Source organism: Mycteria americana, chromosome 2 (assembly GCF_035582795.1).
Source record: "Mycteria americana isolate JAX WOST 10 ecotype Jacksonville Zoo and Gardens chromosome 2, USCA_MyAme_1.0, whole genome shotgun sequence".
In the NCBI taxonomy this organism is placed as follows: domain Eukaryota; kingdom Metazoa; phylum Chordata; class Aves; order Ciconiiformes; family Ciconiidae; genus Mycteria; species Mycteria americana.
Window position 1 is genome coordinate 154,362,900 of NC_134366.1, and position 17,018 is coordinate 154,379,917.

The window sequence follows — 17,018 nt, forward strand, 5'->3', positions numbered from 1 at the left end:
AGCACCTCCCCCTCCGCTGCCCCCTATGAGGAAGTTGTAGACTGCCATGAGGTCACCGCAGGTGAAGAGGTGACGACATAGAAGAGAGGTGAAGAACATACAAATACAAAATGATGGTAAGTAGGCAGAGGTTGAATATGCGGTGTAATTGCACACACAAGGCAAGATTCTGTGCTTGTTCCTGCTCTTAAATCTCTACATACGTATTCCCCCAAGCAAATACTCTGTAAGTAATGTGCCAGATACCTAGGTATCCTAGGGGATGAATGCTGTTATGCTCGTAAGGTGAGGTTGTTTGGACTGCTGCCAGTCATGTGACATGTAATGCACGCTGAGCCCAGGTGACAGAAATGAAGGGGGCTACAGCCCTCTAACTGTTCCTGGTAGATCCTCTGCTGCTCATATATTCTATCCCTCTTTCTTCCCATAGTGCTTCAGATTTATGCAACCCCTGACTGAAATTCTTCTCACACAGGTTGCCAACATCGATATGCTTGTGTCCAAAGACACTAAATAAACCCACGTAAATGTGGGATGCTTAATACCATCTTATCTGCAGTAGAGATTTCTGCTCTGATAAATTACCTTTATCTTCGGTTTATTGCCTCTGCAATGTCATGTAAGTGCTCCTCTATAAATAGAATGTACTTAGAAACAACGGCTATCAGCTGTTGATTCACGAGTTCACTCTGTTGGAGAGGTCTGCTTTCAGAAGAGCAATGTATAATGAATTCTCCATTTTATAAAAAGGATTATTTTCACTGAAAAATAATGTTTTACACAAACAAGTCAGCTTCTGAGAGCATGATTAAATTAATCAAAAGGAGAGAAAAGGAGTCACGTTTTCCTTCTGTATGTCTATATATTTCCATACAGTTTTCCTTTCAAAACATGGTGAAAGATATGTCAGGCTCAGTTTGGGTTACATGGCACAAAACTGTGGGTTTTTCCAGCCTTCACTAAACACTGTGCTCTACAGGCACGCTCTGCTACTTGAAACACCAGTATGAAGATTTGGTTCCAATAATAGTAATAGCTTAGTACGTCAACTGCAGTTTGTGCCCCATTTAATATTTTTCAGCAGACTCTTCTCTTCTACTGTAAGTCTTCAAGCAAAGGAAGGAAGAGGCAGAACGACTGCCTTGGGATGGTCCCTGGCCTCTTTTTCTCCTTATGTTTTTTAGTTGTTTAGGAGGCTTCCATACCTCTGCTAGTCATTTCCAATTTTAGGATCTTTGTTAAGGTACCTAGGTAAACAAAGAAAATAATGAAAAAGAGGGAGAGACAGATAACGGGGAACTTTTGAAGAAAGCTCTTGTTAGCATACAGGATATATTTCACAAACAGCCACGCCAATTTCTTTCCATAAAAATTTGCTAAGGAAGTCTAAAGGGGCCAATTCTCTTTGTGTTCTGCTGTAAATGAAGAGTTACTCCACCATATAAAGCAATGCAGCTGGTACAGTTAAGCGTGGGATTAGTCCCAAGGACTTTTGTCTCAAAAAAAACCCAGCTGAAAGTACAACTAACAGTTTAATTCCTTCCAGATTTTTTTTTTTATGTGAGCTGCCTAATACATCTGTGCTTTTTAGGTTTTTTTCTTTTCAAAACTACATATGACATGTGGAAATGTAACAGGTTTTACAGGCTCGATTGAAGTAACAGCCATACCATCCAAAGAACTCAAGGAGGAAATATGATGTGAGACAGTCAATGGAATTGATGGAATCCAGAGGAGCCTAGCAATAACATGGGCCAGCTCCATCAGCACTGGTGGGTGCATCCCATCCAGTCCCATGGACTTGTGCATGATCAATTTGTTTAAATGCTCCCTAAACTGATCCTGCCCTACTCAACCTGTCTTCATTGCCACAGCCTGGGGTGTGAGAAATCTGTGCTGGAATCCTGGGTTGGCAGTGAGACCCTAAGTGATACTGTCTTATCACATCCTTTTCTGTAAAATGGAAATAACAATATTGACCACCTTTTCAAAACAGTTTTGATGCACTTGTGAATGCGATATGAGAATGATTTTTTATTATAGTTCTCAGTATGTACAAGTGAAAATGCCAGCAGAGTTAAAATCACATGTGCTAATCAGTCATGCTATTTTTTATTGCCTTCAAGTCTACTGCAGTCCTGTCTTCTCTCATCTGAACCATATCATCAACACACCCAACACACCTCAAGGATCCTGTGGGGTGTAATGTATCAAGTATAAGCGTTCAACAAATTGTCTCTTCTACACTTCACCTATGCTACCGGTGCATATTATTACATAAATGCAAAGTGGAGAGTGGACTTATGTTTTTGCACTTGGGCATACTCCCATGAACATACTCCTTTCTCATTTTACTGTGAGACAAGCTTGGCATTATTGTCACCCTAATGCAGTGTAGATATTACCCTGATATTTGAGAAGACTGGCAGCATGTTATTTCCTTCCAAACGTCTCGTAAATCCACTAGCAAATAAGCTGTCTGGGATCTCCACAGTTAGCAGTTTCCCATACCTATGTCCATAGCCAACTGGTTCTAACCTGTGGTGAAACAGGGTTGCTAATAGCCTGCTGCTAGCATTTCTCAACATCATTCCCTGGATTTCTACAGTATTGTAGCCAAAGTGCTATGATTTTCATGTAAACTCAAATAAGATTTGTGAGAATGCAAATATTTGCAGCACAGCTCTATCAAGCATCTATGCTAAGATTTTCAAAGGTAATTAGGCCTAACTGCAGTCTAGGTGAACCTCTAAGCCAGCATGAGGTGCCAGACTTCCCACAAAACACAGACAGCTCTAGTTTTTAAATGAGGGTTCTTCAGAAATCAGATAGTACAGGATGCTGCCTGTACTATCTCTGAGTGATATGCAGAGAAGGATCTTGTTCTGATGTGACACCACCTACAACAAGCAGAAAATATGGCGTGGCTGTTTGAGCAAAGCACTCTGTTTGTCTTTCACTTCTTTTATTAGTGTGGGATGAGCAGTCCCCAACATTAATGACTTGGTGAATTGTTGAGCTGCAAAAATATTACAAATCCAGGCCAGAGTTTGTCAATGCATATTGTGCTGCCAAGAAGGGGAGAGGGTAATCAAATCTGAAGTTTTATGGACTCCTTGATCATGAATGCGAAAAGAGAGAGGAAAGTCAACATTCCTAAGAAATCTTTGAATACCATGGCGAGCCACCCCCTCTGCAGGTTTGAAGGCTGTATTTCTGTTCTTTAGCTAGAGGGCTCCTTCAGTTAATATTTTATTTCACTGGAGAAGGCTGAGAAAGGTCCTTTGATCCTAAAATATCATAAATTATGCACTCTTTTCAGGTGCTATGCCCTGTTCAAGGGAAAAAGAGGAAAAATAAACATACCCCAGGACAGACATGGTTATTGGGTGCAGGTTCATAATTTACTAACTGTCCTACTATAGAAATTCCCTAAGGATAATGTCCAACATGGTAAAATACTTGTCATCACCTGCAGCGGTAATACAACGAAGGTAACACAGCATCTACATCCAAATGTCTGCTGAGGCTTAATGTAGTGAAGTGCCCCATCTGAGGAAACTTCTTCAGAGGTCAGGCAAACCTGTGTGATCAAATCTGTATGATTCAGATCAGGGACCTGAAATCACATCCTAGGTCAGTTCCCTAACCAAAGTGGGGACACACTAAACCAGGTAACTCTCAGTCTTAGCTAAGCAGTTTTTCCTCTTATGCATATTTATTGCAACACCCCCCCCTCAATCTTTTACCCCCTAACTGACGTCTTAACTAGTAAGACACAACCTCTTCCTTCCTTCCCTCCCACCCTGCCCCTAGTGTAATAAGTAATTATCTATACAAAATAGAATAGGTTGAATGGATAAAAGAGAAGATGGTCTTCCCTAGCACAGCCAGTTCTCTCGGGATATGGGGGACTGAGGCTCAAATGCTGTTTCTGAAGGTGATATAGTTATAGCTAAACTTATCACTAGGAGAATACGTGGAGTTGGATGTTGATTAAATTGAAACCAGTTAAATAAGTGAGAGAATGCCTATTTTGAGAAAACTCATTTGGACTTCTGAGGTTTCAACTTGAGCCATGGCTCTAAGGTGCTTGTTAGGTAGCATTGCAGTAGCATTTTCACAGCCTGAACCTAAGCTAACAGACAAATGTAAAAAAAACAAAATCCGTGCATCTTCCTCCTTTCTCTCTTCTTTCTTGAGTCAAAAAAGCAAAAAAAGAAAATAAGTCAAATGCTGCAGTACAACCTGTATGAGTTACATAAGGAACAGGTAAGAACAGCAGAAGATTCAGAACAAGCCAAAAGGACAGATGTGAAAAGTTCTGAATAAGTTACATAATTAACGGTATGTCTAAAGTGAAGAGATGATTAGTGACTTGCATTAATCAATATATCTCATTAATCAATATAGAACTCATTAATCAATATAGAACATTTTAGTTAGAATCTCCAGAAACTAAGAAAAAAATGTGTATTTTTAGGGGTTTGTGGTCAATGAAAGGTTACTCTCTGTTTTTGAAGAAAGATTCTGTCATCCTGAATCTGTAATTCATAATGATAGACGGTGAATGCACAACACTTCGAAGGAGACAACATAAACAATAAGTCAAGTCTAAATGGAGCTTTATGCATGCTCAGAAACACCGTGCTATGCTAGAACATTATTTAGTCAACTCAGCTGCTAGGGCAATATAACTCCATTCAGTGTTGTTCCGGCCCATTGCATACCATAGCAATACGTAAGGTAAGGTAGACAAATGCAAGAGGAATGCAGAAGGAGAGCTGAAAATTCCTAATTCATAAAACAAGTGTAATTTAAGAGACAAGTTTTTTGTTTGGGATGTAGAATGACTCCTACAGTGGAGACCATTTCCGTGTTGGCGTACTCCAGGCTCTGATTGCAAACAGGTAATAATAACTGCAGAGTACTTTCAGTTCAGCACTGAAGACTGCCATTTCAGAAAGCATTTGGGAATAACCTTTTCTCACTTTGATCCTTCTGAATCCTTTCTATCTTTTTCTGTTTGATCTGCCTCAGGCCTATATTTTTTTTTCTTAGAAGTGCTTAGGAACATATAAAGAGATGAATCAGTTACAGAAAAAACTTTCACTCAACACTCACTCAGTAGGTAGCTATGCCAGTTTCATAACACTTGTCAATGGAGGTGGTCTGATCCAGCCTATCCAAATCTAAAACGGAAGAGACATTTCCTTCTGAATGGTGAGCTGCCTGATAATGAAAGAAGGCCAAAGAAAGAGATTTATGGGTCAGCAATAGGCCCATCCTCAGAAATAACTGTCAGCCAATTTTATGTCTTGAGTAATTTCAGTGATGACATATCAATATTATCATGAGCACAATTGTTAGCACAAGACATTAACACAATGTTATAATTGTATTGCTATCTGAATATGGTTTTAGTCCCATGGAGGTCAATGGTAAGCTTTCACTTACTTTCACACGAGCTGATTCAGGTTGTTAAAGAAGCATGAGTAAGCTGTTTGAACTGGATTCATCTCATCTTACTTTAGAAATCCAAAAGTTAAGCATCATATCTAAGCTACATGTCTATGTTTCCAGTGTAATGAATGGCTACATGCGTCTCCAAGAGTGTGCTTCTTTTCATTCTGAGCTTAGTGTCTAGGAGAGGTAGGAGGAATCACCTACTCTTCTTCCCTTGACTATAGCGGAGCCTTGATCACTGTCTTGACTTGCTGCCTAAGTTTTAGATGACTAAAGGTAGATGATTTCTGTGACATACAAATCCAATCCCAACAGCATCACAGCCATGTCATTGTAACAGCACTTTTCTTCAGACAGCAGAAGAGGTAGACAAACAATTTTCATATTCTCTTTGGCTTAGTCAAGTTACAAGAGATTAACAGGAACAATATGATGTGGCAGAGAGAAAAAGTCAGTATTAGAAAAGCAACCAATAGTAAGACTAATGTTACGGATTTTTTTAACTTACTAAGATGAAGTTCATCAGCTTATCTGCTTCTTGGCTGCTAGTGGTAGCACTTAGTTAAAATTACCGTATTTGTGATGATACATAGGGTAGAGAGTTACATCAGTAGATGTCACATCCATTACACTTGGTAAAGTTCTACAATACAAAGAGAAGGCTGGTATTAGGTCAAGTTAGTAACGTTACATCAGTAGCATGTCTCTAATAACAACTGAATGACTGCCAAGCTCTGCACGTGGAGTCAACACCAAATGGATCTCTCCATCTCCCACCACTTACTTCATTACCAGATAGAGCTAGCATAATGCGCTTCCGTGCAACTCTACAATCATGATAAAGGCCAAAGTAAAAGAGAAGGAAAGACCAAAAAAAGGATATTATATCTATTCCAAGTTTGCTTGGAATAGAAAAGCTTATCAATTCGTCTGCCAGACATATGCCAAAGTAAAGTGCTGTGATCAAGAGGTGATGAATGAGGGACTTCTGTCACAGATGTATAGATTCAAGTATGAAACTTTGAAATACAATTATTAATGCTTTATATGTCCCTGAGGCAAGTCTTTCCTTAGCTCTGAAATGAACATCACTTAAAGCACATGGAGGAGATCAAGGGGGAGTGGGAAAGGTCAGCATGGAGGTGTGAGATGGTGAGGACTGTAATGCTAGGATTATTACAGTCTGTAATAGGGCAGAGCCGAGCACTAGGCTAAGCACAGACAATAGATAGAGCTTCTGCAGGGGCAGCAGCATCAAGAGCAAATGGAGCTCTTTGTAAAAGTTTGTTGCAGCTGGTTTAGCAACTAACAATGATTTTATGGTCTGGATCCAGAGAACTGGGCCAGAACGTCTCCATTATGGCCCTGTTGGAGGTTCTAAATTGTTTTGGAGGCACAATAATTGAAAAATGTGGGTCACATAGCAAGGAAAGGTATGAAGGACGGTAAAATCATTGTATGGGTTATTTCCTCCATGTTCTAAGGTGTCTTTCATTCATGTATATATCACGTACTGTATTCTTTTTTATATTTTTATCTATAGAAATATTTTGTGACTTCTTCAAGTATATCACTGTAATGAAGAGGGAGGAGATTATGTTAGAAGCTGCCTTAGCCATGGAACACACTGAAAGGAACATGCATCTCCTAACGCTCCAGACAAATTTGAATGTGCCAAAAGAGAGGAACACTGTAACACCAAGAGAATTGAAAATAGATCCCAGTCATTGCTCAAGACCTTGCTGGTAATAATGATGTCCTTGGTCTGATGCAAAAGGTAAATCACCAATATGAGACAGGAAGAAACTGAGCATGTGGCAGAGAAAAGTAAATAATGTATTTTCTTCAACACAGGTATTTTTAATCTGTAAATCACATGGTCTCACCACTAGACGTACTCGTCTTCAGCCACAACTTCTTTCCCCTCCGTGCCCCCCCAACACTGACTGGTGTTAGTACTTCTTTAAAATTCCTGCTTTGTATTTTTCCTCTCAGTAGACATCCCTTTTTAATGTATCTTTATATTAAAAAAATCCATTAGGGACTCTGCTCAATATTCTAAAAATGGATCTATAAATCTTTATTCTGTTTTTTAGAACTGTGCAACGGTAAGCTAGCATCTTTTAAGTATAACTTTTTTCACCCAAGTCCCAAGGGATAAAAATACTTAATACATGATCAAAATCTAGTGCTATTTTTTTCAGTGTGCATCTGACTTTTGATCTAATCTACAGAGAGAGCAGGCTTTTAGAAATGATGCAAGCTGACAATTGATGTCTAGCTTATTGACATTTAGAAGGGTAATAGTTTGCTGGCAGCTTGTCCAGAAGAAGTTTCCAAAGCCTCAGTGTACACATCACCCAAAGCTCTCACTGAAGGCCAATCTTCAAATGTCACTGGTAGAACATAAACAGATGAAAGGTTATCCTAATTAAAGCTGCAATGGGATAGTTCAAGACTATTAAAAAGAGGAAAAGAAATATTACAAAAGTGGTCTAAATAAAATCTTTAGTAAGAAAGAAGAGGTTTTTGTTGCTGGTTTGGTCTTTTTTTAATTTGGAAACAAGGAATTTAAGACTTATATTTGCCTTTTTTTCAAGAACATTCCTGTAAACTTGTATTTCTTCTAATTTTAAACAGCTCTTTCTAAGCTATTGAAGGCTCAGACTATTTTTCCTTTTGGAAAAGGAATTTCCATTTGGGAAATTCTTGGCAGGCCTTGCAGTAATAAAAAAATTTTGGCATTATGAGGAGCACCAGAAGAGGCTACATAAAAAGGCTGTGTGAAGGATTAGGACAATGCCAAGAAGAGGACTGACAGCCTCTCTCCCCATTCACTGCTGTGTTGGATCCCTGTTCTGTGTTGAAATAAAGTCTTACTACTGTGTATAAAGACTCATCTGCCTTGATTCCCAGCTTCTCATAAATACTTCTCCCTTTTTCAGCCTCCAGCAAACTGTGAATGAAGCTGTTCTAACATTATTATATGAGGGTACTGTATATGAGTTCTGCCAATTTGAAAATTCAGCGTCTGTCTAATGAAGCACTGAGGACAAAGATATTTTGCTACTTTTCCCCTCATGTTTGAACAGCTACAGAGGGGAGTGAGGAGACATCCTATATGAACCTATTGTCTTTTTAAATACGTCTTGTGGTATGCAGAGCTGTATGAATCACTGTAAAATCTGTGAGCTGCAAGATGAGAGACATCTTTTCATGGCAGTCTCTTCCCCAACACTGCTCCCAAGTGAGTTTCTGTGGCTCTCACCACACACTGTTGCACTGTCACCAAAGGGCTGCCATTGGAAGAATTAAGTTTTCTTTGTTGTTGGGTAACTGGCATATTAGTGTTAGCCCTGGATAGCCCATAGTAGTAATGAAGAAGTTCACAGGATAATGCCTAGTAGCACAAAACGGGAGCTCAAAAAGGGAACAGAGATGACTGAACACTTACTGCACTAACAGTTTTCACATCAGGGTAGTTGCTGTCAAGCTCTCAGCATAAGTGACTGGTGTAGCAACCACATTTAGAAGAATCAGAAATGTAAATATATTTATCTTTCCATTCATATACCATGATTAGATGAAAAATAGCAGTTAAAATAAGAAGCATGCCAGCAGTGCGTAGACTAATTCCTCACCACTACACCTCACCATGTGGTGAGTCAACAGGAAATTCTTTCTGAACTACAGCCATTTCCCCTGAGGACAGTGCGATGGTAGAACATTGCTCTGTGTTGGGTTCGAGCACAGATGCAAATGTATGTAGTTTCTGCTGGTATTTTAGCTCTTGAATACATTCCTCAATGCATACCCTAAAAGAATCTGGAACAAATAACTTCAAAGGAGCAGAAGCCCAAAAAATGATTCCTGAAATGACCTGAACTCTAAAAAATACATATTCCATCTTGGAGCTCTAGCTGTATTCTCAGGAGCATGTTATGCACAGCCATAGAGGAGCAGTTCCCAGTCTTCAATTAGCTCTTTTAAACATAGCCACAGTGTGGAACACACAGTCCTTCCCATTCCCATGAGCAACCATGTCAATACTTAATTCCCCTAGGCCTCTCTGCCTGTGTCCTATCAAGATTTCCTCCTCCAGAATTGTACACCCACCTCCTGCCCCATCCATTTCCCCAGTCTCTTCCCCGAGCTGTGAATGGGGTCTCCCACAGCTTCCCCTCTGCTCCATAGAAGAAAGCGGCAGTGAGTCCCCTCTTACTTCCCTCAAACCCTACCCAAGTGCCAATGGTGCTCCTGCCCAGTATGCTACTGATTAGAGGGAACTGGCCTTGTGCCTCCTTAGTCTGCTGCTTGTTGAACCTGGCACTGCTCCTCTGTCTCTTCCCTTTGGAAAGCCTTCATCTCCTGGTCAGCCACCTGCGGCATCAAGGCGGGCAGTGCTCAGCAGCAGCAAGAGCACACTGCCACTCTGTGGAGCCACCCCAGAACTTTCAGTTGTTCTCTCAGACTTCCTAAAATCTGCTTATTCACAAAATCCTTCTTCATCTGTGAGGCTATCCGTGGGGTTAAGAAAGCACAAGTATTGTGGTTTTATAGCAGACTTGCTTTGAAGATACTAGAACTGCAGTGTGATTTCAGAACTTTGCCTTCCTGCCAAAAACTCCATCCTCTCCCCCAAAATCCGGAGTTGCTTCCGAGCTGACAGTTATATTTTTATGGACCTTTCTGTATCCTGTTTTGGATCAGGGATTCACAACACTTTTTTGCCAAATATAGGTCTGCTGCCTACGCAGCGACAAAACATTTGGAGATTTGACATAAGAGTCAATATAGAAAGGTGCTTAAAAAGACTGAAATTATGATAGAAAAATATTGCCTACAAAACCTGTCCATGTAACTTGGTGTATTTGGCAGTGCTGGCTTAGCCCACAATGAAGGTAAATTGCTCATCTATTAGCTTTTATTTCCATTTAAAAATAGTGTAAGTATAACAGGAGGAATTCTGGGCTATCAGATAAACAGCCGACCTCACAACAAATGTAAGACAGCACCCCTGCACCTCTTATTTAGACAAAAGAAGAGCAAGAGAGGTTATGTTGGTGATAAGCACAGAAATGAGTGCACAGCAGGTTTGCAGCATGAGCTCTCTGGATTTTGCCATGAGTCTGAGTTAAAGCAGAGCATTCCCATTGTCACAATTCTAGTTGGCTTTTTTTGCGTGTGTGTAGTTTCTTCTCAGAAGTTGGTCCAAAAATATTTACAATTGCTTCTGAAGAACAACCCAACTCCATCCCTTTGGAATTCAGACTTTCTTTCTTCATAAATTGTAAGATCCGTTTAGGGCCTGACTCCAAATCTATTGAAAGCAATGGCTAGTTTCCAACTCATATCAAAAGGATCTGGATAAGTATAGAAAGATCCACTTCAAAATATGTATTGCTATTTTTTTTATGAATCACTTCAGAGAAAGTAAAATCCTTCCTTAATCCCCTACCAAATTGGAATGACAACTATTTCATACATGATATGGAAAAGCTGGACATTTACTGAAGGGCAGAAAGGTCTCTTTTTCAAAAAAATACTCCTTTGCGTGTCATTTCTCCTGTCGGCTCAGAATACATTAGAATGTGGAAAAGCACTGGGTAGGTCTACAGTGCTATTAAAAATCTAGGAATAAAAGGGATCAGTGAAATGGCGGACTAATGAATATGAACATCATCTGTATTTAATTTGGCAAGCTTAATACCTTAATTAATAATTTAAATGAATATCTTCTTCTTCAGTGATATTTCTCAGGAAATATTTATTCTGCACCTGCTAAAAGCTGCCACCTACACAACTTCAGCTAAATGAATATTGTGAAGGAAAATATTCTGTTCTCTCACAGAGGGTTGGTAACACAGCCTGTTATTAAGTTTGCCTGACACTCTCCATTATAAGGCTCTGCTTCCAATTGCTTATAACTTTGTTAGACTCTCGCCGGTTGCCTGCCAGGTGCTATTTCAGGATGACATTCTTGGAACATTTCATTCAAAACAGTGCAGTGAATTACGAAATTAAGATAAGGAAAGAACACTGATTTCGTACATTGAAAGTTTTATAGGAATATTGTTTTAGTAGTTGCTTTAAATGGACTTAAGTTGGCACAGAGCCTTTCAGTACTTGATCAGATTTGCATGCAAAGTTGATGGAGTCAGTCTGATATTACTGGTTATATGCTATGGCAGGGACAGGTAATTTCTTAAAACTCTTTGCTTCTACAAAAGACTGGGCTGTCAGACAGGAAAACCTATGGTCTGCAATACAATCTTTTTTTTCAGTAAGGGTATTTTTTGTCCCCAAAGACCATATTCCCTGACCATTTACACTGTTTTCATTTTACAATGAGCTGCCTCTCCCCATGCCTGTGAAATGAGAGTGGTCCAGATGGACTGATAGAGCAATAGCTCTTGCATCCACACTAGGTGTTTGGTTTTCAGATGCATTCCTTTCCTCAGGGACACCAGGGGGTTCTGGCCCAACATTTCTAGCTGAGAAGTGCAAACATCATTGCTAAGCAACCCAAATTTACCTCATAAATAGTTGCCAATGAACCTGGTCAACAGGAAAAAATTGCAGAGTGTTTTGATGGTACATATGCAGGTACTGCAGCCTGCTCAGATGCCCTTAATGCCTCTTTCATCAGTCAGCCCACACTGGCCTTTTGGAGTAGGTAACTGTGTTTCCCATGGCCAATTTGTACAAATGCGCAAGTGCACAGACAGAGAAAAACCTGTGGAAATTATCCTTATTTGGATACCAAGCATTCTTATAGGTATATACGTCTTCCCGTACCACCTCTCAGAGGCAGCCATATTTACAGGTCCGACCCTAGCCGTGCTCTGCTCCCTGCTTGGCCTGACCGGCCCCCAGGCTGCACTCATTTTTCTCCACGTGTGTCACAGGCCGTGCGAAGCTCGCCCTGCGGGCAAGGCTGGCAGGCTGGGCAGCTGCGAGGGAGGACTGTGGGGAGGAGGGAAGAGCAGGGAAGGCTTGTCACTGGCTTCACACTGAGGACATCTGCTTTGTCCCCTCCCTGATCATCAGGACCTGGCAAGGACCCTTGCTTCCCCCTCTCACAGCCACAGCTGAGGCACAATGGCCCTGCACAAACAAGCGCCCATAGCGGCCTTCCACATCTTCACAGAATCACAGAATCACAGAATCATATAGGTTGGAAAAGACCTTTAAGATCATCGAGTCCAACCATAAACCTAACACTGCCAAAAACATCTTCCCCTAGTCCTGCCCGGGACCGTTGGCAGAGGTGGAAGTCATCCTTCTCTGGTGATATTTTGTGCTGTTTAGAAACAACAGCTCTTGATGCCAGGTGAAGTTATTCTACAGGGCTTTTCTTTGGCGCTGTAGTCAGAGAGGATCTTCATGGCATCTCCTGCCTTTCATAATCTTCATTTCAGGCTTCTTGCAGCCCCAGGTTGGCTCTGTTAGCTGTCTGGTTTCAGAGTATCCCAGGAAGGCGAGGAGATGGGGGCTATGAGAAACCAGCCACCCATCTGCCTATGTTTTGGGGGTGTGGAGGGGGTTACTTTGGAGCACTCTCATCTGGTCCCACGAAAGCAATACCCGCAGAGGCCTTCAGGAGGGCAGACCTCTAGTAGCAGGTTCTAGGGGGATGTTTTAGATACGCGTGCGCAAAAGTGGGACAACATCTAGCACAGAACAGACTCTTTTAAAAGTGCTCTTCACCCTTGACTGTCACCGATGGAGCCATCAGAACGACCCTGGCTGGCCTGACCTCTCTCATCACCAGTGATAAATACAGCATCTCAAAGTGGGAGCAGCACTATGCCTGTCCCCATGTACTGGCCAGCTGTGCAGAAGATGTCTCCTTCCTAGAGAAGCTTTTCCCCCAGACAAGATGCCAGATCTTTCCAAAGCAATGGCCATTGCATATATGGCAGCCAGGCTGTGTGGAAGACAAACTAGTCCATGGTGAAGACACAGGGGTGAGAGAGTCTGCCCGGCCCTGGCTTTCTCACTTTGGGTAGTGCCAGAACAGAAGTATGTTCAGTGGACATAGAGCTGAGAGGAAAGGAGGTTCCTATGCCTTTTTGGTGGGAAATGTACACTCTTGTGATGGTGTTTCAGCTTCGCTGTCAAGCTGAAAAAAGGGCAGGGGATATGTGCTAAGACTGGAGAAACTGCAGGATGGGGGAGGCAGTGTAAAGTCACTGTACAAGCCTCAGTTTTCATGTTGCTCCTTGAAGTCATAGATTATTCTGTTTTTCACATCATTTTATACACTTGGTAATGACTACACATACGGATTTCAATAATCAAATAAAAAAATCTATGCCAGAGAAAAAGTTATTCAAAAGCTTCTTGAAGCAATAACTGGCCTCACCTAATCCCTGTTATTTTTAGTTTCTTCACTTGCTCTTTCTGTAGCCTGTTCTACTTTGATTTATATGGGATTATTTATACTGCTTTCAGCTATCCGCTCTTTATTATATGCATTATTCTAGCCATGTCCAGTGCAGAAAATAAGTTTGTTCAAAGTCCAGTCGTTCTGCCACACCAAGGGCTATTTGTTACACAAACATCTCCATTCAGATGCACTTAATGACAACCCTGTCTTATGGCTGGTATTTGTAGTGCTCTCAGAACCACAGTACTGTGCTTAGGTTCAAACCAACTTAGAAGCAAAGAACATGTGTTAGATGGGATTGTAAGTGTAAGCAGAAGTTGGAAACTAATTGTTTAACAGGTCTCCACAATCTCTTATTAGAGGAACCAACAGATGTTAAAACAGCCCTATACCTAATATTGATTTGTTTTCCAGCTGGTTCTTACTTAACTGTGTCTTCTGATACATCAGTGAGTCACCAATATATTATTTATGAAAGCAGGATGCATTAAGTTATATTTAGAATGCAAGCATATCTTACTAGAAATATAATATTTAGCAGCTCGTGCAAGGAATACAGAGCAGAGCAATTACTGCTTATGGGCCTAGTTTTTACAAGGTGAAAAAGAGGGTAGTCGTTTATATGCTTGTATAGAGAGTGTAAAATACTGCCAGAGCGAAGAGGAAAGATATTACTTTATCTACATTGGTGTTTGTGACTACAGAAAGTACACTCATTAATCTTTTTGGGGTTTATAAGTGACTAATAATGAGATGAGGTCTCTTTGAGTTTATAGAACAACCAAAGAACTGCATGGTGCATGGTGAATTATACAATGCTAAGTTGTATTACAGAAAAACCTCTATGCAATTTTAGGCATTTCTGTCACAGGAGGCTTAGTGGTGACTGGCAGTGACTTGTCTCATTATTTGCTATACAGAACCACTGTATAGCATCAATTCTACTGGATCAGTTCTTCTTGTATTCTTCTGTCCTGGTTTTGGCTGGGATAGAGTTAATTTTCTTCCTAGTAGCAGGTATAGTGCTCTGTTTTGGATTTAGGATGAGAATAATGTTGATAACACACTGATGTTTTAGTTGTTGCTGAGCAGTGCTTACACTGGTCAAGGCCTTTTCAGCTTCCCATGCTCTGCCGGGTGCACAAGAAGCTGGGAGGGGGCACAGCCAAGATAGTTGATCCAAACTGGCCAAAGGGCTATTCCATACCATACGACGTCATGCTCAGTATAGAAACTGGGGGAGTTGGCCAGGGGGCAGCGGTCGCTGCTTGGGGACTGGCTGGGCATCGGTCGGTGGGTGGTGGGCGGTTGTATCACTGGTTTTTCCCTGGGTTTTGTTCCTCTCTCGCTCTCTTGTTGTTTTCCTTCTCATTACAATTTATTATTATTTTGTGTGTGTGTGTTCCAAATATTAACCTTCTTATCTCAACCCACGAGTTTTCTTACTTTCGCTCTTCTGATTCTCTCCCTCATCCCACTGGAGTGGGGAGGGAGGGTGAGCGAGCGGCTGTGTGGTACTTAATTGCTGACTGGGGCTAAACCACAACAGTCCTTTTCGGTGCCCAATGTGTGGCTCAAAGGGTTTGAGATAATAACAGATTAACCAGAGTGTATTAAGGAATTTAGATCTGTTAGTAGTTGCAGACTACGATACTGATTCATCTGTTCTCGATATTGGTTTACCTGATCTGCACCATGCTTTTTTTTTTGCTGTACATGTTAAAGATCGGTGTTGATTTTTGCAGTTTGCTGTGCTCTGCTGTTATTAGTGATGTTTTGCCTGGGAGATCTGTTATTAAAACAGTGACCTTGAGTTTACTTTGGTATCTAAGTTTCGTACTGAAATCATTACTGTACATCAGGTACCACCTCGTGGAGACAATTAGCAATTACACTTCTTCCTCTCAGAGGTTTTTTATGGAGGAAATACAAAATTGCACCTCGCTACCTTCTTCTACAATGTTTCCTCCTTTGTTACAATAACTTTTCAGTATTTTGAACATTCTTGGGTATCTATTGGGTATCTATAATATCTATTGATATTACTTGGGAATACTGTTTCAGTTTTGTCTAAGGTTAGTAAGCAATTTAAGAATATCACCCAGAGATCTGCCCCAAGGCCGGATAGTTTTGAGTGGCAGGGTGTGTGGAATAGCATGGGCAAATGCCTAGGATGGTGGGCACCTCCAGTGTTTTGGAACTTCAACCCTGAACAAGTGCAGAATCCCCCAAAATTAGTAGAATATTTGGGAAAAGTATGTTGTCACCCTGACAATTCTAAGGAGATACAAATCACTGCAATGTGCTGGGGCCTGGCCCATGCCTACCAAGCCCTGTTGAACACTATTCAGAACCCTCAAGGATCTGGTGATGAAACGACAGACACCATGGCTACTCCAGCCCCCACTGCGACAGGCACTGTGGTTGAACCAGGGAACCAACCCACGTCAGTATCAGTTGCCCCTATAAACAAGAAGAAATCCTGGAAGTAAAAGTCAGCTCATTTAGAAAGGGAAGATGAAACACCAGGGCCATCACAAGGAGAGGAAGAGGAAGAACTTGTGGATGAGACAGTAACCGCTCGATCTCTATCCCTGAGTGAGCTGCGAGATATGTGAAAAGATTTCAGCCATCGTCCAGGCAAGCACGTTGTCACCTGGCTGCTCCGACGCTGGGATAGTGGGGCCAGTAGCCTGGAATTAGAGCGTAAGGAAGCCAAACAGCTGGGATCTCTTTCTAGGGAAAGGGGCATTGACAAAGCGATTGGAAAAGGGGCGCCAGCCGTCAGCTGATGGAGACGACCCCTGTCAGCTATGACGGAAAGATATGCCTTCAAGGAAGATGTTACATATCTCCCCAGAAAATGGACCACCATGGAGAAAGGTATCCAGTACCTGAGGGAATTAGCCGTGTTGGAGGTGATTTATGGTGACCTGGATGATGATGAGCAGTCACCCAAAGATCCAGATGAGGTCCTGTGCACGACCTATGTGACGGAAGTTTTTACAGAGTGCAACATCATTGTATGCCAAGTCATTGGCAATACTGAACTGGAAAGATGGAGAGGGACCAACAGTGGATGAAGTGGCTAGCCAGCTCTGGGAATATGAAGAAAGTCTCTCTTCCTCCCTTGTCTCGGCTGTGGAGAAACTGTCCCAGA

General features: G+C 41.4%; 1 protein-coding gene and 1 long non-coding RNA gene across 7 annotated transcripts in view; one reads left to right on the top strand and one right to left on the bottom strand.

Annotated features, from left to right (window-relative positions):
• OXR1 (oxidation resistance 1) overlaps positions 1-17,018 on the top strand; it is a 442,087-nt gene that overhangs the window by 4,543 nt on the left and 420,526 nt on the right. The window lies entirely within an intron of this gene.
• LOC142406344 (uncharacterized) lies at positions 849-5,818 on the bottom strand. Its single transcript, XR_012774549.1, has 3 exons — positions 5,667-5,818; positions 5,125-5,192; positions 849-1,247 (listed from the first exon to the last, which is right to left on the bottom strand). It is a non-coding gene; the product is annotated as an uncharacterized LOC142406344 (long non-coding RNA).